General features: G+C 38.8%; 1 pseudogene across 1 annotated transcript; it reads right to left on the bottom strand.

Annotated features, from left to right (window-relative positions):
* Positions 1 to 416: 416 nt before the first annotated feature.
* LOC110213598 (glutathione S-transferase-like) lies at positions 417 to 20105 on the bottom strand (annotated as a pseudogene). The gene is made up of 6 exons (XR_013487009.1): positions 18356 to 20105; positions 16889 to 16944; positions 14104 to 14235; positions 7511 to 7652; positions 4483 to 4614; positions 417 to 3157 (listed from the first exon to the last, which is right to left on the bottom strand). The product of XR_013487009.1 is annotated as a glutathione S-transferase-like (transcript).
* Between the last annotated feature and the right edge of the window lie 7047 nt (positions 20106 to 27152).

The following is a 27152-nucleotide window of genomic DNA, read 5'->3' as shown; positions in this document are numbered from 1 at the left end:
AAAAATCCATCCCATGTGTCCTAAGTATTAGCCCATTTCAGCTCAAATTCATCGTATGTCATCAAGATGGCCTCTTCTACAAAACATTCTTTACATAAATAAAGGGAAAATTAAATAATTGGAAGGATAGTCACTGTTTGTGGTTGAATCAAACCAATAAAGTGAAAATGACAATACTCCCTAAATTAATTTATAGATTAGAGATTATACCAATCAATCTACCAAAGGAGAGACTTTATAGAAATAGATAAAATGAATTCATTTGGAGGGCTTCTTTTTTTTTAGACTAAGTAATAGATTAAATGAGAACTGCAATGTTGGAGGGAATCACCATACAGAAGAAATCACAGATTGTTTGCATGTTCATGGATTTGAAACTCAAAGAGAAAAATGAAAATAATTTTTTTCTAACTAGTTCTACTTTATTGGCTTGCTCAACTCCTCCCCTCAGGTTTCAGGTGAATTGGCTAAATACTTAAGAATCCATGATTCCATTTCCTTCCTCAAGTCAGTGGGATAACTTTCATTAATTTCTAGTTTGTGAAATTCTGGTCTTCAGACTTATTTTCTTAGGGAGCATAAAAGGTTTTTTATGTTCTGTTTGATGGGGTGATGAGAGCTGAACCTCCAAAAGCCCTAAGAATATATCTCTGAATACAATCCAGTAGGCCCCTGCCTGTAAGGAAATGTTCCCTTGTTGCAGAATGCATGCAGGCCTGACTCTGTAATTCCCTTATCAGAATTAATACAGAGATTCTGACCCAAGGACTCTCTTTGACACCAGATCCCCAAGGTCCATGCCTCTGGCAGCTAAACAAAAACTGTCTTTTCTCCCTCAGTGTCTGGTATCAACAAAGTTATCTCTGCAGGCTCCCTGTATTTTCCCATCCAGAGATCACTGCCTACTGCCTACTCCTCCCAAAGACACCTGGACCCCTTGCATATTCCTTTGAAGTCCCTAGATTACCTAATTAGCATCCTTGGCATCCCTTTCCCTTGTCCCTTTACCATATAAGCCCCAGCACCATTCTCACTAGCTTTCAGGTTCCCTAGGAACTTCACCCGCTTTCCTAAAGTGTTAAAATAAACTTTGCCACTTGACTAAGAGAAGGCTTGAGTGCATCAATTCATTCCAGGCAACACTGCCCTGGCATTCTCGGGATTTTTATCACCCCCAATCTCTTCATATTGATTCTCTTCATATTGGTGGCCTGGTCTGGGGACCTGCCTGATTCTCAAGCCCTCCTCCAGTCAAAATAGGAAGGTAAGTAAGCCTCCTCTCTTTCTTTTCACTTTGTAGTTGAAGGTCGCTCTCCAGGCACTTAGGAAGCCTTAGAGGGCTTTCGAGCCAGACACCTCTCCGGCTCCAGTAGGGTCAGCCTATTCAATCCATCTCAGACCTGGGCACAACTTCCAGAGCTGACAGGGAATTTTTATGTTGAGAACCATCCTTCTCCAGTCATTATGTTATCAGTAAAGTGAGGTAGAAAGATTAAATAAGATTAACTCAACAACTGTTTACCACCCCACCCCACCACTGTTACACTTACTTTGGGCTTACAAAATTGAACTTTAATAAGTAATGCTGAAAGGATATAAGAGACACACAAAAATTGGGTAACCCAGGCAGCTAGGTGGTGCAGTGTATAGAGCTTGAGCCCTGGAGTCAGGAGGACCCGAGTTCAAATTTGGCCTCAGACACATAACACATACTACCTGTGTGACTCTGGACAAGTCACTTAATCCCAATTGCCTCACACGAAAACAAAACAAAAACCAAAAACCAATTAGGTAACCCAAATGAAAACTTAAGACTTCCCTTAACCCTATCTGGAAGTGTTGGTAAGTTTCTTCTTAGCTGGCTTTACAATAAATACTAACAAAATGGGGCACAGATAAATTATCTGCTTGGAAAAATGAAACCACTGGTTCTCTCCTGAAACTCTCTTGAGTTTAGAAGTCAATGGCTATTTCAAAAGGAGAAATTTTCAAAGTTAATCTTCAGTTGTTTTCCTTGATAGTATTAAAAGTATTTTTTTTATACAAGTAAAACAATGACAAAGCAATATGACACAGAGAGAAAGGGCATTTTCTTTAACTGAAATTTCTAATTAACTGAGAGTCAAACAACCATTTTTAAAAATTGAAAATCTCTCTAAGATATTATCAGACTACTTTCTTGCCTAAATCTTGTGGGGTGAATAAAACTGAATATTTCTTCTTTTGTTGAGAATCCTTAAGAGCACCAGGATAGGTGTAAAAGGTTCAAATCTATCCTGAACCTAAAGTATCATCTAGTAATTTTTAAAAATAAACTTTATTATTATCTCATTTACTCATTATTTATAACTTTCTCTCAAAAGTAAAATGCAGAAAATTTTGGATTAATTGAAGGGGACAGAGCATAATAGTGGAAATAGTGTTGAATTTGGAATGGGGGGTGTCAGGGAAGGGAACAGGCATTTCTTGAGCACCTACTATATGCCAGGTATTATGCTAAGAACTTTACAAATACTATCTCATATGATCCTCACAACAATTCTGAGAGGTAAGTGCTATTATTATCCATATTTTATAGTTGACCTGAGCTTGAATCCCTGTTCTACCTCTGACCATTTGTGTGACCTTGGAATGCATCACGTAACTCCTCTGGACTTCAATGATTGTTCAAGTGAAAAGCACTGGGGTGGGGATGGGGGGGGTGACACTCAACAACCTCTAGGGTCCCTTCTGGCTCTAAATTTAGCTATTTATTAAATTTGGAATAAAAAAGAGAATATAATCTACGATTCTACAATCCTGAGTAAGGTGAGGTTGTCCTCAAATGAAGTTTTATAATAAGCAATGTCAAGATTAGGTTTTCTGATTTATAATAAGCTCTATAGGGAGGAATCATATTTGCTAGTTAATGAACCTAAAAATGTCACAGGAGTACATCCTAGTATTCTATGGGCATGACTACAGATGGAAACTAAAACATTAATTGTGAGAACTCTTGAGCTGAATATTCACAAGTGTTGAAGAAACAAGTTGTTATCAATCTTGATATCTTCTTTACAGCTTCAAGACCTGCATCATCCATTGGTGGCTTTCTTTGACTACCAGGCTGAAGGAATTTCTAAATATTGGGGAGCTTGCTGACTCTAGCTTTGAACTCCTAAAATGAAAAAAAAAATACACAAAACAACATGACATCACTCATAAATGAAGCAATTAGCCTTGCACATTGGAGCAGGGGCCCAGAGTTGCTCTTGCCAAGACTCTTTGGAAACTATTTCATCCTGGGGGAAAGCTGTGGCAAACATTTTCATCCTGTGGGCAGTGACATTTGAAAATTCTCAGGAACTCTCAGCTCTGCAAATGTGTAAGGCCCACTTTTCAGTTATATAACGTAATATATGAAGAAACAGCCTTCTCTTTTCAAAATGTATATACCACATGGATTTTTTTCTCCTTAATTGTTTACATAGATTTGTTAAAAGCCAAATTGGAAGTGGCAACTTAAAGCAGTGGATGGAGTATCAATTAGCCTCCATAATCAAAGAAGACATGGGTTCATGTCCTGCCTCTAACACATACTGGCTCTGTGACTCAGAGCAAGTCACATAACCTCTTATTACTCCCAGACAGTCTTCTATGACTATAAGCTATAGAGTGAGTGTTGAATTTCATTGATGGGTTGAGTTTACCCAACAGGATTTCCCTACACTAGTGAATGGTAGCCTGAGAGCACCCCTGCCCACAATAAAAACAGCTACATAGGAAATCAAAAAGGAAAGCTTTCGCAAAATTTGATAGATTGTAAGCCCCTGGAGGGCAAAGATCATGACATTCATTTTTATATTTCCCTACCTCTACTCCCAGAGACTAGTACAGTACATTTTGTACAATAAACTAGTACATTTTGTGCTGCTAACTATTGATTTATTAGTGAACAAATTGATGAATTTATCCAATTTGGGGCCATGTCCTAGCATGGCTTCCATTAAAATCCTCCTCTGTTTGCTCAAAATGGTGTGGAGGAGACCCATAATTCTCAAAAGCTATACTAGTCAAATGAAAGTCTTAGGTGGTCCCACCAACCTGGAAAGACTTTGAGCTTTGGGCCTGGCCCTGGGCTGTTTGCCCATCATCTGAAAACACTTTCAGCCAAATTCATAAGAATCATCAGCAGAAGGGGGCTCAACACTGATGACTGTTTTGGGCCACAGCAGCCCTGGAAGGCCATCTATGAAGGAAGCTTTGGGAGATAGAGTTAGGGTCAGTAGATAAAGGACCCACTCAAGGGAAATCTCAGATCTTTTCAGTCAAATAATTAGCAAGCATGCATTAATCATTCACTGTGTTCTAGGCACTACACTAAACTCTGGAGAAAAAAGAAAACAAAAATCATCTCTGCCCTCATGGAGCTTACATCTAAAGGGCAAGACAACATGTAAAGCAATGTACAAAATAAGTGGTGACCACTTTTGATGGAATTACCTGAAGCTTAGGGAATGCAGAGAGAATGCCAGACTTGAGTTCTTCAACCATTAGGATGACTTCAATCAGCTGTACATCTGCCCAGCTCAACTGATTGCCAACCAGCTAATTTTTCCCATGGTCTTTTAATGCCTGTAGGACCAGTGACAAGGAGAGAAAGGAAGGAAGGCATGGCAATGTAGGAGAGTTACTTGTATTCTAATGAAAAGAGCCAAAATGTGCAGAAGGAAACATTGGGGAGAAGGAGATAGAGAGGAATTTTATTTCTATCTTGTTAGGTATTTGGGAAACAAACATTTATTAAACACCTTCTGTATATTAAGGTCTGTATTAAATAATGAGCATATAAAGTAAGGCAAAAAAAAGGTTCGTCTCTCAAGGATCTCAGTCTAATGGAGGAGGTAACACATAAACAACTACATACAAACAAGCTATAGACAGGAAAATTTCAGAACTGTCTCAGAACGAAGACAAACACCTTTTTTTCACCAAGTACCAAAACGCCAACTATTTTAAAATAGATTTTCTCCTATGATGGAGTCTCAGAATTATCTGTCATCACACACTGAAACTGAGAGACCCATGGATAAATTTATTCTCCATTGTGGCAGAGATGTAGGCAATTTGTGAAACAAATCTTATATAACAGATTTTTCTGTTTCAGATATTATTCAACACATTAACACATTCATTAAATACTTCCTACATGCCTGGCACCTAGGTGGCACAGTGGATAGAATGTCAGGCCTGGAGTGAGGAAGACTCATCTTCTGGAATTCAAATCCTACCTCAGCTGTTTACTAGCTATGTGACCCTGGGAATGTCACTTACACCTGTTTGACTCAGTCTCCTCATCTCTGAAATGAGCTGAAGAAGGAAATGACAAAACCACTCCAGTATCTCTGCCAAGAAAGTCCCACATGGGGTCATGAAGAGTCAGACACAACTGAAAACTAACGAACAACAACAATGCATAGCATTGAGTAAGGTGATAGGGATAAAAAGGCAAAAAATAATTTAATTTCTGTCATCAAGGAGCTTATAATATATCAGGAGGAAAACACTATAACATACATGAACAAATGTAATGCACAATATATACATATATTGAAAGCACATTGAAGAGTTGTGCAAAACATGCACTTCACTGACACTCAGAATTATATATAGGATTAAATTGTGCAAGATACCTGGAGATCACCTAGTCCAACCCCCTTCTTTTTCAGGTGGAGAAAAGGAGCCCACTGAGGTTAAAGTGATTTGCCCAAAGTATAGAGGTAGAAAATAGCAGAGGTAGAATTGGAACATAGATTTCAGATCTCAAATCTAGTGTTATATTTTGTTGCCTTCCACATTCCAGTGACATTATGATCTATAAACTCACAGTCTAATGACTTACTAGAGATGTCTTATAGATGAAATTCTCAACTTGGAATCAGAAGGACCTTGGTTCTCCTTCTAGCTTTGCCACTTACTGTGTGACTTTAGGCAAGTCACTGTACTTCTCAGACTCCATTTCATCATCCATAAAATGTAGGTGATTCTTGAATTGCTCACCAACAGGGTTGTTGTGAGGATCAGGTAAAATAATGTTTGTAAACTATTTGATAATCATAAAGCATTTGATAAATATAAGATACTGTTATTATAGGATTTGAAGCTTTTCCCAACCTGACTCCAGCCTACCTTTTCAGCCTTGATTTTACATTACTCCCATTCACACAGTCTAAAGTCCAGACAAATTGGCCTCCTTCCTATTCCTCACACAAGGCATTCCAAGTCCTGATTACATAAGTTTTCCCAGTTTGGCCCGGAAGCCTAGAATGCACTTACTCTTTACCTCAGCCTTCATAGAGTCCCGAGTTTCCTTCAAAGGTCATCTCAAAAACCACCTCCCACATGATGACCTTCCTGACAGCCCCTCCCCCAATTAGTAATATCTTCCCCCCAAATTACATTGTACTTATTTATGTGTGCATACATATACCCATACACACACACACACACACACATAAACACATGTTTTTAGGTAAAAGAATGCAAGCTTCTTGAGGGCAGGGTCCATTTCATTTTGCCTTTGTATCTTCAGTGCTGAGCAAAGTCTCTGGTATGCCGTTAGCTCTTTAATAAATGCTCATGAAGAGGTTGATGCTATTGGGTCTTCTGATGTAATTAATGTGTGTGTATTAAATGATTTAGTAAGTCTTCATCCTAAAAGGACTAGATTGTACCAACTTTGTATATAGGTTCAGAAAAATTCCATTTTTATGGAAAGAACTCACAGAGCTTTGCCACCAGTCCTTCCTTCATTTATGTCTAGAAAGGTATATAAGAACTCAAGGAGATCAGTGCCAGGACTAGCCGTATAATTTTTCAGTGTTAAAAACAAATATTAAGTGCCCTTCATCGCGTCTCTTGGTGTTGAGTTCTGGGTGGCTGCCTATCTTATTTTTACCAGTTCTAGCTCTTTATGTATTCATAGGATCATAGATTATGAGCTAGAAGTAACATTACGGGGAGTTACGTCCAGCTCCTTCATTTTACAGATGAGGAAATTGAGGTCCAAATAGGACAAGTGACTTGCCCAGGGTCACACAGCTGGTAAACAACTCTATAACTTGTTTGTATGAGTTGTTTATGTGTTGTCTCCTCCATTAGACCAAAATCCTTGAGAGAGGGGCCTTTTTTTTTTGCCTTTCTTTATCAAATCAAGGATTTGAACCAAGGTCTTCCTGATACCAAGTGCAGCACTTTATTCACTATAGGTTGCTGTCTTATTTTGTAAAGCTTAGGAAACTAAAATCCAGGGTTACAAAGTGATGTGCCCACATTTCTACAAGTAGTAAGTGTCAGAGGCAGGATCTGAACTCAGATCATGGGTCTACAGAGCCAGTGGGCTTTCTTCTCTACCGTAGGGCCTCCAATGCTTCTGCATTGTCACTCATTTGCTTAGAATGAAGTAGAGAAGGTGCTTCTGATGTCAGTGACTCTACAGAGGCAGATCACACACTGCCTCGTTGTTCCATACCTTCTCATACACAGGGAAGAATCTTTGAGTGGCTCTCTCCAGGATATAGTCGAAAATCTTTTGTTTTTGTTCAGGCAAAGAAAATGGGAAGTATATCATCATGTCATTCAGATCCCTCATCCCTTCCACATACATGGCAATACCAGAGAAGAAAAGTGACATAAATAAAAATATGAGTACTAGGGGAAATGGCTGAAAAAGCATTTAATAATAAGTTACATAGAAAAGGCTTTAAAATTTGAAAATTTTACTCACATGATTTCATTTGAGCCTCTCAACACTGTGAGCTAGGTTCTACAGGCATTATTATCCCCATTTTAGAGCTGAGAAAACTGAGGTTCAGAGAATGACTTGCCCAGGGTCACCCAGCTAGTATGTCTCAGGGACAAGGTTTGAACCTGGTCTTCCTGCTATTGGTGTTCAGTCATTTCAGTCATGTCTGACTCTGCGACTGCATTTGGGATTTTGTTGGGAGAGATACTGGAGTGGGTTTGCCATTTCCTTCTCCAGCTTATTTTACAGATGAGGAACTGAGGCAAACAGGGTTAAGCGACTTGTCATAGCTATAAGTGTCTGAGGTCAGGTTTGAACTCAGGAGGATGAGTCTTCCTGCCTCCAGGGCCAGCACTCTATCCATTGCACCACCTCACCACTCTGCGTCCAGGTCTAACATATATCCTAGATATGTCACTCACTATCTTGGCTGAGTCACTTAAACTTTCTGTGCCTCAGTTTCCTCATCTGTAAAAGGTAGTGTTTGGACTAGAAGACTCCTAAGGTCTCTTCCTGCTCTAAATCGCTCATCTTGTCATCTGTTACTTCACACTTCACTTCATTCCTCCCTAAAAGGCAGGTGGCTCAGGGTCTCACTGCCTAAAGTCAAAGTTGTTGGGGCTTTTTCTGGAAAAAAAATTCTTATACTCAAGGAATGTTAGGAAATATAGACCTCAAAAATGTAAATTTCAGCACTTAATGTAGAGAACATAATTAATGCTCAAGAAATATACAGTATTGGAATGAGCCAGGAAATGGTCAACTGGGCAAAAAAAAGTTTAAAATTAACTCTATGAATTGAGTGGCAATAACGAAGTGGCCTTGAAAGTAGGGACAATTCCTATAGGGAAAGAGGTTCAAGGTGGCCCCTGCAGGACTACCAATTTTGTCACTTAGAACAATGGTTCCAATTCACTCTAGCCAATAAACACTAATTGAGTCCCTTTTATGTATATGCGATAAGCATTTACTAATTACCTACTATGTTCCAAGTACTATGCTAGGGAGATAAAGATAGAAAGAAACAGTCTTTCTGTTCAAAGACTTTATATCCTATTGTGGGCAATAAGATCTGAACATAGAGGTAAATGAAAAGTTTCTATACAATAAACACAAAATAATTGGAGGGGGGATGGGAAATAAAGGAAGTCAAAAAAGATCTCTTGTAGGCAGTGACCCTTCAGCTGAGCTTTAAAGGGATCTCAGAATTCTAAGAGGCAGGGGTAGAGAGGGAGTGCATTCCAAACATGGGGACCAGGGTGCTTTTGCAGAGGCAAAGACTGGAGCCTTAATACAATGTTTGAAGCAGCAAAAAGAGAAATCAGGCTGGAAGGTACAGTGTGTAAAGGTGAGTAATATGTGAGAAACCTAGAAAGACACAGCCTGGAGCTTCACTCCAGTTTTGAATGGCTATGAATGAAAAACAGAAAAGTTTGTATTTTATCTAGAGTTAGGGAACCACTGGAGACTTTAGAGCAGGTCCAATTTTCTTTGTCTTGTAGTATTTGTAGAACTTGGTCATCTTTTGGAGACTTTAGTATTCATCCTAATTTGTATATCTTGTTTGCTGATTTATCTGCTTATGCTTTAGGGTTTTAAATTTCATCACCTTGAAATTACCAGTAGTTTTAGCCTTTTTTCCCTTTAAGCCCTATTACTCACTCCTTGAAACTCTCCCTTGGTTGGTAGGTATATTTCCAGGGCTGTACTGCAAATCTGCCTCAAACTTTTCTCATTTTGAAGGATATACTTTTCCCAGGCCGGGGCCTGGGTTCCTAGCCTACATCACTTCTGGGTTGGACTTAGCTGTTTCAATTTCAACCCTTTCCTTTAGACCTGGTGCAAGGAAACACCTTGGCCCTTTAACCTAGTTCTTTCTTCCTCTAATAGGACTGCATCGGCTTCTACCACTTTCGAGGTGTTGGGTAGGGTGGAGTAGGTATTCTATATGGCCTCTGTAGTAATGAGGTTCCTTCAGGACTGCCCCGGGCAGAAGGAAGCCTGATTCCCTTCCCCAACCCACTTCCTTCTCACATAGCTAGGCAGAATCAATGCCTACTGCTTGTAGGCAGCTGGAGGTGGGATGTGTGCTCAGAGTGTCTGCACCAGGACAGTTCTTGGGCAGGTCCAAGGCACAAACCCATGGATTGCTTTGTGATGACTTATAGCTCATAGAGGGGTGCTTAGAGAACGTTTTAAGGATTAGTGCTGCCCAGTGTTCATTCATAAGCTGTTACCTTGTTGGGCATCTCAAGTTCTTTTCCTGTACATTCAACTGTATTACTCTACCTCTGGCACACAGTTGCTCTTTTGAGAGGGCCTTTGAGAGTTAGTGGGGACCAGAGAAAATGCCTTATTTGGGATCTTGTTGGTCACCATACAGAAGTTTTTTCATTCTTTTTTAAAATACGGTCATCCCTGTGCTCTAAAAATACAGGATTATAGATTTAGAACTAGAAGGACCTCAAAAGCCACTTAGTATGCTCCTCATTTTACAGATGAGAAAACTCAGATTCAAGGATGTTCAATGATTTGTCTAGGGTCATGCAAATATTAAGCCTCAGATGTGAGTTTTGGACTTAAGTCATATGATCACTGACATAGAGTTGGAAGGGACCTCAAAAGCTAAGGAATCCAACCACCTCATTTTACAGATAAGGAAACTGAGGACCAGAGTAACCAAAAATAGTGACAAAAATAGTATGCATCAGAGGTGAGATTGGAACTCAAGTCATAGAGCAGCTGGGTGTCTCACTGGATAGTGTCATGCCTGGAGTCAGGAAGACCTGAGTTCAAATTCAGCCTCAGATACTTAAAAGCTGTATTACCCTGGGCAAGTCATTTAAGTCTGTTTGCCTCAGTTTCCTCATCTGTAAAATGAGCTAGAGAAGGAAATGGCAAACCACTCCAGTATCTTTGCCAAGGAAACCTGAAATTGGGTCACAAAAAGCTGGATACAATTGAAATGACTGAACAACAACAATATAGGATCATAGACGTACATTTAGAAGGGACCTCAAAAGCCAATTAGTCCAACCTTCCCTCATTTTACAGGTAAGGAAACAGAGAACCAGGGTAATTACAAAAGGTCACACAGGTAGTATGCATCAGAGGTGACATTTGAACTCAGATCTTCCAACTCAAAATATAATGTTCTTTCTTCGGCAGCTCAGTGAAGGGTGTATAAGGTCCTATGGTTAAGTCTAAGGATATAAAGACACAAATGAAACAGTCTCTCCCCTCAAGGAGCCTAAAGTCTCCTTGGGGGTTATAGAAGGATAACTTGATGAAGGAGAGAGAAGTACCTACTAAGGAAATCATGGAACATTTCCCACAAGAGGTGGCCTATGAACTGAGCCTTGAAGGAAGTTGGGAGTCTTAAGAGGTGGAAGTGAGGAGGAAATACATCCTAGGCACATGGTTTCTGACCTTTTTCAGTCTCAGGACCACTTTGTTGGAACAAAAGATATTTAATCAATTCGCCTTTGCCAACACCAATAACCCCTTCTCCAGAGTGAATGAGAAGAAAACATGTTAATTTTGATGAGTCCAAATGGAACTATAAAAAGAACATTGGCTCAGATTTTGAAAACCTAGATGGACTAGATGATTGCTGAGATATAGTTTGGATCTAAAATTCTGGGATTCTTTGGAAACATGATTTCTGATCCCAGTGTTGGCACAAAATAGCCCAGTGACTTTGATCCATTTCTTGACCATTTCTCCTCCCTGGTCTTCAGTGATCTCATACAATAAGAATCGTAATTCTGTCTGCCTTGCAGAATGAATGTCAGGATAAAATGAAATCTTGTCCATGAACATACTTTTAAAAATATAAAATGTTATTAGGACATACCTATGAAAGATGCCATACGTGAGCTATTAATTCATCATTATAGTGTAGACTCTAAGATTCATCATGGAGAAGTAAAGAGCAGGGATCCTTAGCCTTTTATGTGTCATAAGCCACTTTGGGACCCTTTCTCATTAAGTCTATGGAGCCTTCCTTAGAATGTTTTGAATGCATAAAATACAACACATAGAATTAAAAAGGAAACCAATTATGTTGAAGTAGAGTTATCAAATTAAAAAAAAAACAGTTCATGGACTCCAGGTTAAAAACCCCCTATTACGAAGCCAGCCTTGGAATTAGATGACTTGTTCAGGTGCCATCTCTGACACATACTGGCTGCATGACTCTAGACAAGTCACTGAAAGCAACTCTCTAAGACTCTAAGTCATAGTTGTTGCTGACTTATATTGTTAGAAAGGGTTTTTTTTTAACTAGAATTCCTTTTGCCAATGAAATACTAAGTCACACATTAATAGTAACATTTGTGTTACCAGGGACTTGCCCAAAGACCTCTTAGAGAACTTGCCCTACCTTGAAGAATAGACCTACCTACAGAAAAGGAATTAATTTAAAATTGTTGCCTCTCCCTGAAAACAGATCTGTTCATTTGAAAAGCAGTCATCACTGGCAATTCAAATTGAACAGGATAATTGACTCCTTTGAACCTCAGTTTCCATCTCAGTTGGACTAGGTGATTTCTAAGGTCACTTTCAGCTCTACATCTATGATCCTATTATGTTGAACACTTTCTGCTTTTCCTCTATTCTAGAGATTTTTAACCTTTTTTTATTGTGTCATGAACCTCATTAGCAATTTATTTAAGCCTATGTATCCTTTCTTAGAATAATATTTTTAAATACATAAAACAAAATACAAATATTACAAAGGAAATGAATTAAATGAAATATAGTTATCAAAATATTTAAATAAAGAAGGTCACAAACAACAGGATAAGAACTCTGCCTAATCAAACATAGATATTTAGGGCCCACATTCAGAAAATGGTCCCTCTACAGATTGGCAGCCAGGATCTTCTTTAGAATGGGAAAAAGCTTGATTCAAAGCTTTAAAAAAAAACCCTCTGTTTTAAAGGATATTTTCACTTGGTTTAGAAAACCTACAAACTAATCAATCAATCAACATTTATTGAGAGTCTACTTTGTACCAGGGATTGTGTTCAGTGCTGGGTATACAAAAAGAGGCAAAAGACAGTCCTTGCCTTAAAGGAGCTCACAATCTCATGATTATCATTGTAAAGCAGAATTCAGTATGAGTTGTTCTGGTTTTGTGTTTTTGTCTATGCCTATGAGTTCATCAGCATGGGCTACTCCCTCAACGGTACAAATTGACAAGACACCTGTCACTTATCATTTTAGGGGGCACTGAGAGGTTAAGCAACCTTTCAGGAATCAGAAAGGTAGTGTCCAAACCTGGGGTTGGATCCAGTTCTTTCTGACCCCAGACCATAAAAAACTCCTTGAGAATAAAAACTGTTTCAAAATATTTTCAGTCTTTGTTTTGTATCCCCATAGCCTAGAACAGCATCTAACACATAGTAGGTGCTTAATAAATGCTTGTGGATGATTCATCCAAATGTGGGTTGCTTTCCATTATACAACATGGTATCTCTATAATGAGCTAATAAACGTAGCCACTAACTTTTAAAACACCTGCACTTTCACTGAATTAATAAGTAGTGAAGATATTTATTGTTTTTTACTCATGCTTTTTCAAATCAGTAAAAATTATTTTTAAATTGTTATTATTGGGATTTTTTTTGAGCTCCAAAGCCATTATTTCCTATCTCCTGAGCAAGTCATCTAGGTATGTGTGGGTGGGCCAGCCCATTGTATATGGGCCTTAAGAAATTAGTCGGAATAGATTCCATAAACAATCCATTAGAATAAAAGCTCTTTGAGTGCATAGACTGTTTTTTGCCTTTTTGTATCCTCTGAGCTTAGCACATGCCTGGCACATAGTAGATGCTTAATAAATGTTTATTGATTAATTGATTGATAAGTAGTATACAAAAGCCAGTATCATTACTTTATAGTAAGCTATATACTACAAAGTTAGAACTTTGTTGTTTTTTTTTTTTCTTCTTTGATCTCCCACTACTTTGCTACTTCCACCTGGTAGAGATTCCCACTACAAGGCCAACCACAGTCCAAGAGCATCCTAGATGTGGAAAGGAAGTTAGAAAGTTTTACATATACATAACATGCTTATAAGAGCATTATTGCACGGTAAAGAAGATTCACACAATTACATTGGGAGACAGAAGTTGTAATGAATAAACAGCAAGCCTTGGACTCAAGATTTCCTGGGTTAAATTCTTGCCTTTGAACTCCACTGGCCATATGACCCAGGACAAGTCAGTTGTCAATCTCAATTATGAAGAAGAAATTTCCTAAAATGAAAAAGGTAGCTTCTCTGTTCTATTACAAGCATGCAATGATTACTGTACATTGCTGTCTCCTTCAGGTCCTTCCCATACAAGTTGTATTTTGTAGCTATGTATCTCAGGATGGCTCTGATTTGTACCATGTACATTCCATCCATTTCAACCATTGGCACTTGTTCATACATTAGTTTTCCACTTAAAAACAGGGAAAAAAAGTTAAGTCAGTAGCTTACTCCCCTTCACTGGGGTATGGTCATGGAATCATAGTGCTGGAACCAGAAGGGTCCCTAGAGATCATCTATTTCAACTCTCTCATTTTATAGTGGAAGAAACTGAGGCCCAAGAAGGTTATAAGACCTGTTTAGTACATATTTATTCCCTTCCCCTGTGTTTACTTATATAGTTGGCACAGTGAATAGTGTTCTGGACTTAGAATTAGGAAGACTAGATTTCAAATCCTGTCTCAGACACTTGCTAGCTATGTGGCCCTGGGCAAATTACTTAACCTGTTAGCATCAGCTTCCTCTTCTGTAAAATAGAGATCACAATAGCACTGAGTTTACAGGATTGTTGTAAGGATTAAATTTATAAAGAGCTCTGCCTTAAGAAGCTATATAAATTATTATATTTATATATATTGCTTCCTTTTAAAGAATATAACTCCCTGAGGGAAAAGACTTTCATTTTTTCATCTTTGACATGCCTCAGATAGTAGCTGGTACACAGTAGATGCTTAATAAATGCTTGTTAATAGACTGATCCATCCTCTCTCCAGCTCCCACTGCCATGCCCTAGTTTTCATCAGCTCCCGTCTAGATTGTTCTAAGATGTTTCTCCTTGATCTCCATGCCTCCAATCTCTCTCTTCTCCAATCTGTCCTTCCTATCTAGTCTTTTGGAAAGATGACAATTATTAAGTTACTTCTTTGCTCAAAAAACTCCGATAACTCTTGCTTTGTAATGAAGCTTTTGCGTATAATACATCAATACTCTTGTGTTTAAATGTGATAAATGATAACCAGACTGCATGTTGGAAGTTCTTCAGGTTTTCCAGCAGTTAGCAGACAAACCTCAGCATGTTGAATAAAACTGCTTTTCGCCATCAAAATAAGATATATAGGTAATGGGGTATAGAAATCTATCCTGCCCTACAGGAAAATAAAAGGGGAAGGGGATAAGAGAAGGGGGGCAGGAGTTGGTAGAAGGGAAGGCAGATTAGGGGAAGAGGTATTCAGAATGCATGCCATCTTGGGGTGTGGGGGAGGATCAAGATGGGGAGAAAATTTGGAACTCAAAATCTTATGGAAATGAATGGTGAAAACTAAAAATAAATTGATTAATTAATTAAAAAAAAACATTTCACCATAGACTCTTTATTTTTGCATAAGTAGCTATCCTGAAGGCAGGAGCTATATTTGTGATTTTACAGAGATAAAGTTATACCACAGAGTAGTGTATTTCTGCTTTGGGTAGTAATGATTAAATCTTTAATCAGTTTTTCATTTATATTCTCTCCCTTTTATAAATAATTAAGTGGTCATTTATAGCTTTACTGACATACATTGTGTTTATTTTGTATTTATACTGACTTAATGTTTAAATCTGTGGACTTAATGACTAAGAAGTAAAAGGAAATACCTGAAAAATAATTTGGGGGCTCACATGAAACCAAACTTCCCCATACGTTTTGATTCATTGGATGCTTATTTTGTTTTATAAGTAAATTTTATTAAGTTTTATAAGTAAGATATGTAGCAATGGATGATATTCATTCAGCTAAACTTTATTTGCTGAATTTAAAACAGTCCTTTTGGTACCAGAAGAGAGTAATGCTGTGCTAGTATAGTAACAAATCAGATTTATTTGTCTAGAGACTTTGTTCTAATTAGATTACTTACTAACATTCCTGACTCCTGGGCTCCCACAGTTAATAATCACCAGCATCTTTATATTTTAAAGTTTGCAAAGAACTTATATTATCTCTTTTGGTCCTTACAACAACCGACAATCATTTTAGTGATGAGGAAAGCTGAGACCAAAAGTTCAGTGACTTGTTCAGGATCACACAGCAAGTGTTTAAGGAAAGATTTGAACTCTGGTCTTCCAGATTCCAGGTTCAGCAGGCTATCCCACTGCATAATAACTGTCTTAAGTGAAGACAGTTTATAGAGGGCCAGGACTCTGCTTCAGAAGAAAAAGTTTTATTTTCCATGGGAGAGGAGTTTGGGGGACCCACCAGGAAAAAAGAAGGAAATAAGCATTTATTAAGTGCCTACTGTGTGCCAGGTGCCATTCCAAGTGTTTTTTAAAATATTATCTCATTTGATCCTCACAGCTCTAGGATGCAAATACTATATCATCCCCACTTTATAAGCCAGGAAACAGCAAGGACACACAGCAATTATCAAATTATTTCTACCAAAAATCCTCCAGTAACTCCCATTTGCCTGGTCTTTCCTTGAATTCATGGAATCATGTGACCCAACTCCAAACTAACCTTTCCAGTTTTAAATCCCATCACTCTTTACTTCACCAGGATTCCTCTATAGAAGCCAAGGGCCCTTTGTTTCAGGAGAAAAGAGGCTTTACTTTCTTCCCTGATGCGGTTGTTTTGAAATTCAAACCCTATCTTTGAAGTACAGAGAAGCACACATGTGTACTGTTCCATGTAATTCCCCATCCATGATATAATTCATAACATACTCTTTCACAACTATAGAATCAGTGAATGTAGGGCTACTTAGGGCTATGAGGGGTCTTAGAGACTTTTTGTGCATCTTTTCAGGCAAAGCAATGGGGATTAATCTGATCTTAATGGAGTAGCATAGCACAACAGCAAGGCTTTGAACTCACCCTTAATTAAATTCCCAAATTCTTCAGCTGTTTCGAAAAGCACTTCTTCAAACTAGAAAGGAGAAGGACACATGAGGGTATCAGAGCAATGGCATGATAAAAATGTTAGCACTGCGGGGGGACCTTAGAGATCACCTGACACAACTAGGTGGTTTCATGGGTAGAGCATAGGACTAGGAGTCACAAAGACCTGAGTTCAAATTCTGCCTTAGGTACCTATTTTCTAGCTGGGTGACCCTAGGCAAGTCCTTTAACTTCTCTGGCCTTCAGTTTCCTCATCTGCAAAAATGAGGACCTTGGACTAAATGACCTCCTAGGTTTCTTCCAGCTCTCCATCTATGATTCTGTGATGCATTCATCTAACACTTCTCAAACTTTTTATTCTCAGAATCCCCTTTTACATTCTTAATGCAATATTTTTGAAGACCTACTCAAAGAGCTTCTGTTTATGTGAGTTCTGTTTATTGATGTTTGCAACACAGACATTAAAAACAGCTAAATTTTGATATATTGTAATTGTAAATATATTTTTAAAATTTTAATTCATTTAGAATAACAATAATATACCCATTACATATTAACCTAATGTGTGTGTCCACCCAGGGTCCTCTTAAAACCCCTGCAGAGTTTTTATGCCTAACCTAGGTTGAAGGTACAACAGAAAGGACTTTTCAATATTTAAAAAGAAGTTTGTTCAAGTTTATAGTAACCACATTACATATCTGTCCACAAAGTACTTGTATTTTCCATCCTGTGACAGAGTAGGGTCCTATGATTAGCAGAACTGAAGTCCCTCACATCCTATGAAGTAGGCAGAGCTGAAAGGGACATTGGGTATTAGCTCCTCTAATCTCATTTGGCAAGACAGGAAACTGAACCTCTGAGAGGTGAAGTGATTTACCAATATAAGAGAGAAGGGAGAAAAATCATTCATTACCACCTGAAAGATTATTACGAATTTTTTTCTAGCATATCAGTCTAAATTATTGTTTAAAAGTTTAGAAACTTCACAAACACTTTAGGAAGACCTTATATTTAATAAATCTGAACCTTCCCCAATGCTGACTAAATTTTTTTAAAAGTCCACAAAAATGGATTGTTTAAATATCTTTAGAAACTAACACAACCTTGATATTTTTCTATTCTCCAAAATGTTGGGCATTTAAATTAATAACAACAGTAAGCAATAATAGACTGTCTAATGTTGAAATTAATCAGAACTAGTATCATTCTTTGTGTTAAAGCACAGAAAACTCTTTTTTTTAAGAGTCATTACAGGACAGGCAAAGATCACAAGATCAGAGAATGTTAAAGGTAGAAGGGATCTGAGGAAGTTAATCCAACTGTATTTTACAAATGATGAAACTGAGTCCTAGAGATGCAAGGAGGTTTGCCTGAAGGTGCACAGCTAGTATTCACTGAGTCTGAAGAAAAAGAAGAAATGTAAGGAGTGAAGCATCTACCTCCACACCAGCAGCCGCCAGGAGCCAGCGCACCGATTCCATTCAGGCTCTGCCATTGAAGTAATGCAGCTTCGGCTTCCCAGCCATGATTCTCAATTCCTGGTTTTCTGAAAAGCAAGAGAGAACAGCCTGACCAGCACCTAGGTAGACAAGCCATCCTTTCTGTAGTCTTGGCTCCGCTGGTGACACATGAGGAAAGCCCAAACTCTGAGGGCCAATGATTCAAGGGGCAGATGGGGGAGAGCAGAAGAGGGAGGAGAATCATACGAAGAGCAGGATTCAGACCTCCCATTTTTCGCCAAAGACACTCTGCTGGCAGCTAGGCCAGGATCTATTTAACTGATTGAAATGCTTTTGGGACTTTGGTGAGGAGGGCCTGATCAGCTTAACCTGGTCCACATAGGATATTTAAAATGTAAAGATGGAGTTTCTTTCTTTGTATAGGGAAATGCCTACTAGGATAATTTTTATCATTATGTAAAAGTTGGTCATCCAAGTCTGGGTATCAGAGATCCTATATAACTCCCTTTTTCACTCCAGGTGTTATTTGTGGGGTGATCCTAGTTACAAATAGAGCTCAAGGCTTCCTCTAGGGAATTCATTATCAAAACCCAGAAATTATAAATCAAATAGAAAAGCTTTCAGTTAGGACAAACAAGTGAGTGATATGGACCTGTGCCTTCATTTACCTAGTCAGCCCCCTGGAAAGGAAATTCCTTTAATCAATAGCACATCTGCCATAGTTCTGGAATTTTTAGTCTGACAGTTGCCTGGGACACAGAGAGTTAAGCAACTTGCCCAGGCTCATACAGCCAAAAGATGTCAGAGGCAGGATTAGAAACCAGTTCTTCCTGAGGCTGAGGTGGCTTGTCTATCTACATAAAACACCTCATTTCCTCTCCAGTGTAGAAATCTATTCCAATAAAATGTATGTTGTTACCTTGGCCTAAAGGTTCATTTCAAATTAACAAGGGAAATAACCCCATACTAAAGAGGTACAATTTTACATAGATTCCCATGCTGCTGAGAATAAGAATAATCCCTGAACAACCTATAAATTCCCAGAGTGATATCTTAGTTGGGAATACCTTTAACAATTCAATTCTCAGCATTTCTCTATGCCTCTCTGAGGCTTTACCATATTTCTAAGGCTGTGGGAGTTTCATCTGGGGCTGGGACTGGGGCTTCTTTTTCAAAGGAAGCATTAGCACTGTTTTGTGAGCCTGTCCAGCCAACATGCCTGGAGGTATCTTTTGGCTACTTGGGCCCACAGCCAGTAAACAAAAGGGATCTTCAACCTACTGCCAAGATGGTTTTTTCCCAATAATGTTCAACTTCCTCCTTCAAAGTAATTCTCCTAGCCTTCTAGATATTTAGATTGGGAAAAATACATTTGTATCATGGCTTTGGCAGATGGTATACAGGCCATTTAAAAATTATATCAAAGCTTTCATAGCCCTCAAGGAGCCACTTAGCCACGTTGGAAGGGGGAGGGCAGAGGTGGCAACCTCAACCCTGCATTCCTGTCACTGCATCCAAATCCCTGTCTTCCTTCACTTGTGACAATTATTTATAAGTCAAAAATTTGATTAAGCAGAACATCAGAATCCCAGAACATTGTCCCTGACAGAGTCACTCATATGTATTCTGAACATTAGTCTCAACTCTGAAGTTCCCCTACCTGATCACAATCTGTCATCATTCCACTTCTCCATACACACACACACACACACACACACACACACACACACACACACACACAACACAGTCTCCACAGTTGAGATATGTACTCTAGCTGATGTATGTCAAGTGCTTGTTAAATGGACTTTTAAAAATATTGCAAGAATTGACAGTTTTCTTGGTGTGGTTTCTTACTCCATCAATGCAGACCTAAATCTCTATATTTGGAAGACCTTAGTGTGTTGCTATGACTGAAAAAGTTATCACAGAATGGCTAACCTGGTAATGAATCTCTCTGAACTCAATAAGATTGGTTCTTATATGACAGATTGTTCATTACTGGACCTATCTTCATCCCTTTCTCTCCATTAGCTACCACCCTAGTTCATGCTTCATCACTTCTTGCCTAGAGTATAATAACTTGCCAGTTGGGCTCCCTGTCTCAATAATTCATCATCCACCCACCTGCCAAATCTATATTCTTAAAGCTTGGGCACTCCCCTGCTCAAGTATTCTAGAACCTTGCAGGAGACACATAGCCAGTCACATTCTGGAGACCTGACTTATCAGTGCAAGTGAGTTGGGATAAGGATTCTCAGAATTTATATCCACGGCTGCATTTGCATTTCTAGCATTTAGTACAGAATGATATACAGTAAGTACTTAATAAATGCATACTGATTTGAAAGTCTTTTTAGTTTGGTAGTACCTGCCAGACCTTGAATCCTGCTGATAAGGCTATGCCACCCGGAGGTATCACAGGAGAACTTCAGTAAACTTTAGCATTGTATTAATGTGATCCATAATTAATTAACCAAGTTTGGCAGAGAATATTGGATATTAAAGCTGGAAGGAACTTTAATCTAACTCCTTCATTTTATAGAGAAAAATAGGTATAGATAAGTAAAAGGGCTTTCCCCAAATCCCACAAGACAAAGTTCAAATTAGCTCCCAGGTCTTAGTGACTTCTAGTCCAAAGTTCTTTCCACCATATCACACCAGGAAAATCTAAGTAGGAAAATTAAAAGGGAACATAGCTGTGTCCTGAACAGAGAGTTTATGGTGTTTACTTGAGACTTTTCAATTTGGCCTTTTAAATTCTGAATTTCTGTCCTTGAATTCTTGGCTAAATCCAGTCTGTACTAAGAAGGCAATAATGTTGTCTTGTGCTAATTTACTATCTGTTGAAAATTCTGCTTAAGCCCAGCCCTGGCCTGGGGGAACACAGTTCAGTGTTTGGACAGAAAGAGGACTTTCTCACCATCTCCACATGATTGATTAGGATTAGTTTGTCTCCACTGGAATATTCTCACCTCTTGAGGTCTTCATAACACTACTCCTATTTGGTTCTCTCTTCACTCCTCAATATCCTTTGCTGCATTATCATCCATTTTGGCCATTCACATGTACCCCAAGGCTCTATCCTCCTTTTCTGCTCTTTCTATACTCTTTCTCTTGATGACCTTCATCAGTTAACATGGTTTCAATTATTGGCAGATAACTCCCAACTCCCAGAGATTATATGTATGTGTATAAATATATATATATGTGTGTGTGTGTGTGTGTGTGTGTGTATATGTATACACACATACATATTTATATATACATATATATGTATGTGCGTGTGTGTATATATATATACATAAATACATATATACATACATATATATGTATATATATACACATACATATATATGTGTGTGTGTGTGTGTATATATATATATACACACACATACACACACACACATACATATATATATATTCATTCCCCACTTTTTCTTCTGAACTCCAGTCCCATATCACTACCTGTCTATTGAGCATTTTCCAACTAGGTGCCCCACAGGTATCTCAAACTCAATACACCCAAAATGAAATGGGCTACTTTTCTCTAAAAGCCACCCATTTTCTTATTTCCCTATTTCTATTGAGGATACCATCAGTCTTCTAAACACTCATGCCCACAAAATTGGAGTAATCCTCAACTCCTCACTTCCTAGTCTCAGCCACCATCCAATCAGTTGCCAATTCTTATTGCTCCTACCTCCCCATCTTAACTCATGTTCATTCCTTTCTTTCTCCTCACAGGTCAGGGTCAAGCCCTCATCAAGACTCTCACCAGGCATTTCAATAGCCTCTCATTAGAACCCTCTGCCTCTCAGTGCCTAGGCAATTCTCTATGACCAGTGGTTACAGACACCAATCTATTTGTGTTCTTGAGGGGGCAAGTTTCACAGTGTGAGTTCTCTATACTCTACACCACTGAAATCTCAAGTCCAATTAAAAAAAGAAAAGTGGGCAGTGGTGGAAACATACAGACACTGGAATCAAAATCTAGGACAAGTTATCCTAGAGGATTATTTATAATTCTTCCAGTTGCATATTGGGGGATGAGGCAGTGGGATCTAGCAGCCCTTTGGTGAAAAGCATTCAACGCTAATCTCAGGCAAAATCATTATATTAACAGTCAAAGTCAAATATTGTATTTGACTCTGACCTCCAAAAACATTCCAGTATTCAAAATTGTTGTGTAATTCAAATCAGCAGGCTTACGCTCATGTAACCTGATGGAGGATACATCCAAACCAAAACCTGAGGACACGGTGAAATAGTGAACTGACTTCCTAAGGTTGAAGTTTTCAATAGATACTTTCAATAGTATTAGTCTCAAGCCAAACAACAGGACCTAATGCAGTGAGCAAAGCTCTTTGAAATCTGACCAAAAATTTACCTTTTCCACCTTATTTTACACTATTAGCTGACCAAGTTTGAAGTCCTGGTTTTAAATCTAGGCTTTGTTGTTTACTATCTTATACAACTTTGTCCAAATCATTTAAACTTTCCTAGCCTCAGTTTCCTCATTAGTAAAGTGAAGGAGTCAACTACATGATTGCTAAGGTTCCCTCCAGCTCTAAACCATATGGTCTTTTGTGTCCCTTCAATGACTTAATGTGTATTATAGCCAAGCTGGACTTTTTGCTCTTCTCTGAATACATGCCCTGTTTTTCCTTCAGGTCTTTACTCCTGCAGTTCTCTTCTCCTGAAATGCCCTAACCATCCAGTTCCAATTCCTATTCATCCTTCATGTCTCAACTCAGACACTGTCTCTTGTAATCAATCAACTAGAATTTATTAAATATCTTCTATTTCCCTCCTATTATTGCATAGATCATTTTCCCTTTTAACCTTTAAAAATGTAAGCCTGTGCCACATATAGTAGAAATAGTGATCAGAGCAATCTGGCAGATTCTCCTTGTTTTGATAAAATCAGTCTTGTGGTTTATGAGTTTGCCTAAAGGTATCAAGTTTGTCAGTATGGTTGTGGGTTTGGAAATTCTGGCTCTTCTCTCCCAAGAACAGAGGAAATGGGGAAACTGGTTTTTTTGGAACACTGCTCTCATAGTACATTCATAGGAATGGGGTAGGGCAAGATTAATATACAAGTTAATACAAATCTTTATAACAGTCCTAACTAATACAGTATAAATCTATCCTATAAATCAATTAAAAGCAATATAATCATCTATACAGAGTGGATTAATTAATCCTAATTTACATAACTCTTATTCTAACTAAATCAGACTTACTTCTATCCCATTTATCTTACTTAAAAACAATCACTGATACCCACAGATCACCATGAACGAAGTAAATACCGATTAAATTGAATAGGGGTATCAAAATTATTCTAAAAGGAAGATTAATCTTCTAGACTTTGGGCCAGGCATTCTATCTCCTGCACCACCTAGCTGCCTGTAGCTTCCTTTTTTTTTTTTTTACTAATTATTCTTGCTAAGTGGGTGTGTAAGCCCAGTTGTTTCCATGCTGTTAAAGGAATCAGAGATTTAGAATTACATGGGATCTTAGAGACCCCATCACTATGCCAGTGAGGGACTGGGATTCATAAAGCTTAAGTTACTAAGATCACACAGTAAATGACAGAGACAGGCTTCCAATCCATATTTTCCGAATCCAAATACATACCTTTCAATGCACCACATGGGGGCTCTCAACATCTGCTAAATTTTAGTGCCCAATCCCTACCTACTTTTCTTTCCTTTTTTCTTTTTTCTTTTTTAATTTTCACATTAGTCATGTTGTAAAAAAGAATTAGAGCCAATGGGAGGAACCATGAGAAAAAAGAAAAAAAGAGAGAGAGCAAATAGTATGCTTCGATCTGCATTCAGATTCCATAGTTGTTTTTTTGGACGTGGACAGCATTTTCCATCATAAGTCTTTTAGAGTTGTCTTAGATCCTTGCATTGCTAAGAAGAAATAAGTCTATCAAAGTTAGTAATCCCACAGTGTTGCTGTTACTGTGTACAGCGTTCTCCTGTTTCTGCTCATTTCACTCAGCATCAGTTCATATAAGTCTTTCCAGGTTTTTCTGAAGTCAACCTGTTCATCATTTCTTATAGCACAATAGTATTCCATTACATTCATATACCATAACTTGTTCAACCGTTCCCCAATTGATGGGCATCCTCTCAATTTCCAATTCTTAGCCACCACAAAAAGAGCTGCTATGAATATTTTTGTACATGTGGGTCCTTTTCCCATTTTTTTGATCTCTTTGGGATATAGCCCTAGAAATGCTATTGCTGGGTCAAAGGGTATGCATATTTTTATAGTCCTTTGGGCATAGTTCCAAATTGCTCTCCAGAATGGTTCAGTCAGTTCACAACTTCACCAACAACACATTAGTGCCTACCTGCTTTTCATGGCTTAGTCAAAATGCCCCCTCCTCCAAGTAACCTTCCCTAATCTCTTCACGGAGAAGTGATCTCTCCTTCCTCTGAACTCCTGTATGTATTTCTACTATAGGGCTTTCATGTTCTATCTTATCTCCTCCACTGGATTATAACCTCTATGAGGTTGACATGAAGTAGTAGAAGAAAAATATAAAATAACGGACTTGGAGTCTGGAGAGATGTGGTTTTATGTCCCAGCTTTGACACTTGCAAGCTATGTAACCTCACCTTTGTGCCTCAGTTTCCTCATTTGTAAAATGGGAATAACCACACATGTATTACCTACCTAATAAGGTTGTTATGACAGATGGCTTAATAATGTAACCTTTACACATAAATGTCACTTGCCAATACTACTTTGTAAAGACCTCCTCTCACCTTTCTATTCCCTTCAGTATTTAGCATGTATCTTATACATGGCAGTCATTCATTGAGACTTTTTTTTTTTGAGACTTCATCTCCCTAACTCACCCAGGTTGAAAAAATAGTAACCACTTGTGGGTCCAATGCCAATACTGATTGGCACTGAAGTTTCAACCTGCTTCATTTTTTCTGACCTGTGGTTCATTGTGGCCCTTGAATCACCATGTTTAGTACCTGACTTAGTATGACACTGAGTCAACTTTAGCCCTACAAGAACTCAGAACCTCTGAACTTCAGTGATCCACCAGCCTCAGTCTACCCAGCAGCAGAGTCTATAGGTGTGACCCACCAAACCCAGGTCAATAAAACACTTGTTGAATGAATTGACATATATAGCGATGAGAGTTCCTCAGCTTCCCCCTTCCCTCCAAAAAAGAGGCCTCCATCCTCGTTATTGTTCAGTCATTTCAGTTGTTTCCAATTCTTTGTAATCCCATTTGGAGTTTTCTTTTCTTCTCTCTCTCTCTCTCTTTTTTTTTTGGTTGGAGTTGGAGTTAAGTGACTTGCCTAGGGTCACACAGCTAGTAAATATCATGTCTGAGGCTGGATTTGAACTCAGGTCCTCCTGACTCCAGGGCCAGTGCTCCATACACTCATTTGGAGTTTTCTTAACAGAGATACTGGAGTGATTTGCCATTTCCTTCTCCTGTTCATTTTACAGATAAGGAACCTGAGGCAAACAGGGTTAAGTGACTTGCCCAGGGTCACACACCTAGTAAGCATTTGATGCCAGACTTGAATTTGTCTCTTCCTAATTCCAAACCCAGTGCCCTATCCACTGTGCCACCTTAAGTTTTCTCAATGGTATCACCCTAGTTCGCAACTATAGGTCTCTATGAGTCAGGGGCAATCCATTTGATTCCCAGGGTGAGCATCCCTCAGTTGCCACTTTCTTACCAGTAGGAGCGCAGAGTCTAAACTGGGCGCTGGAGTGAATGTCCTTCCCATATCGCTTGCCATTTATTCCCCCAGTGGATTGAATACTAAGTCTGGCACAGAGGATTGTTTATGCCAGTGACCTCAAAGCATCTGCCTCACATTTTCAGAGTCTGAAGTTCTCCTAGGTGACAAAAGAGTGATTAGGACATTCCCCTGAGGTTGGTGACCAGTAGAAAACTGGCTCCTGGGTCCACAGAGGGCAGTGAGGAGATGCTGAGAGAATGAATAGCAGTGGGAGTCTGGGAGAAAAAAAGAGGGAATTTTACGGAAGCTAACAGAGTCAGGCTTTGGATGGAAGAGAGTGCCTGGGTATGTCCAGGTATGGCTTCCCAGCAGCTTGTGCACGAGCCCTGATGGCATGCCTAACAATTTATAGCTATGTTGGGGTGGTTATTCTTGAAGGGTTAGGTTTGTCCCTGGGGCTGAATCTTTGAATTAGGGAGTGAGGGTAAGCTTTAAGGGGTCGAGGTCCCAGACTGTGCAGATAAGGAGGAGGAGAGAGGGAGAGGAAAAGGGAGAGGGAGAGTGTGAGCGTGTGTGTGTGTGTGTGTGTGTGTGTGTGTGTGTGTGTCTCTCTCTCTCTCAACTGGTGCCCAACCCACAGGAGATTCTATATCTGGGAAGCAAGAAACCTAACAGATGCTATATATGAATAGCAGAAATCTCAAACCCCCAGTAGTCTTTGCGTGGAAAAAAGAGAACACTTGGGGATGATGGGTGCAGAAGTAGCTCAGGGAGGTCTCAGGGAGACCCAGAACTTGAAAAGTGATGAAATTTATTATGTGTGTGAGTGCTTCCATAATGTTTATTTTAAGTAAGTTGTAGAATTTCATTCTGAATTAACATCTGCTTGAAAAAACAATATACCAACACGGCATATATTGTCAGACTTCACTGATGTACTGGTGAGTGTTCCTGAACTGCTTTATTTTCCTTTCTTTTTCACTCTTTATTTTAAGGGGTGGTTTTCTTGGTGGAGAGAGAGAAAGGATTTATTAGGGAAAAAA

This window comes from Phascolarctos cinereus, unplaced genomic scaffold (genome assembly GCF_003287225.1).
Source record: "Phascolarctos cinereus isolate Bilbo 61053 unplaced genomic scaffold, phaCin_HiC Scaffold_5;HRSCAF=322, whole genome shotgun sequence".
Lineage (NCBI taxonomy): Eukaryota > Metazoa > Chordata > Mammalia > Diprotodontia > Phascolarctidae > Phascolarctos > Phascolarctos cinereus.
Note: the sequence above shows the minus strand (reverse complement) of the source record. Positions and strands in the feature narration are given on the sequence as shown.